The sequence below is a fragment of the Penaeus monodon genome, chromosome 22 (assembly GCF_015228065.2).
Source record: "Penaeus monodon isolate SGIC_2016 chromosome 22, NSTDA_Pmon_1, whole genome shotgun sequence".
Lineage (NCBI taxonomy): Eukaryota > Metazoa > Arthropoda > Malacostraca > Decapoda > Penaeidae > Penaeus > Penaeus monodon.
Genome location: NC_051407.1, coordinates 22844572 through 22844867, shown reverse-complemented (window position 1 = coordinate 22844867; position 296 = coordinate 22844572). Strand labels below are relative to the sequence as shown.

Here is a 296-nt window from a genome sequence, read left to right as displayed (position 1 = left end):
AACATCTTGCCCATCATGTCCAACTGGTTTGACGAGTAGTTCCGAATGCAGCATAAATTTGTATGGATACAAAGTAGCAGTAGTCCATAATCTATTAACATTACAGGTACTGATTATATGGAATGAGATGCGATGATTTACTTTATTAGCATAGGCATGTACTTTGCTTCCTTCTGATCTATACAGTATGTATATATGCCTGAAAAAGCTAGGTATGACTTTCATAAATAGGCTATTTGGAAATTTCATTTACTCGGTAACAATATTGGGACTTCATAGTAGCTACTTGGTGAGAT

The 296-nt window shown here is 35.1% G+C and overlaps 1 protein-coding gene across 8 annotated transcripts in view; it reads left to right on the top strand.

Moving 5' to 3' along the window:
- LOC119587011 (inversin-like) overlaps nucleotides 1-296 on the top strand; it is a gene marked incomplete at its 3' end in the record, with an annotated part of 27467 nt that overhangs the window by 8481 nt on the left and 18690 nt on the right.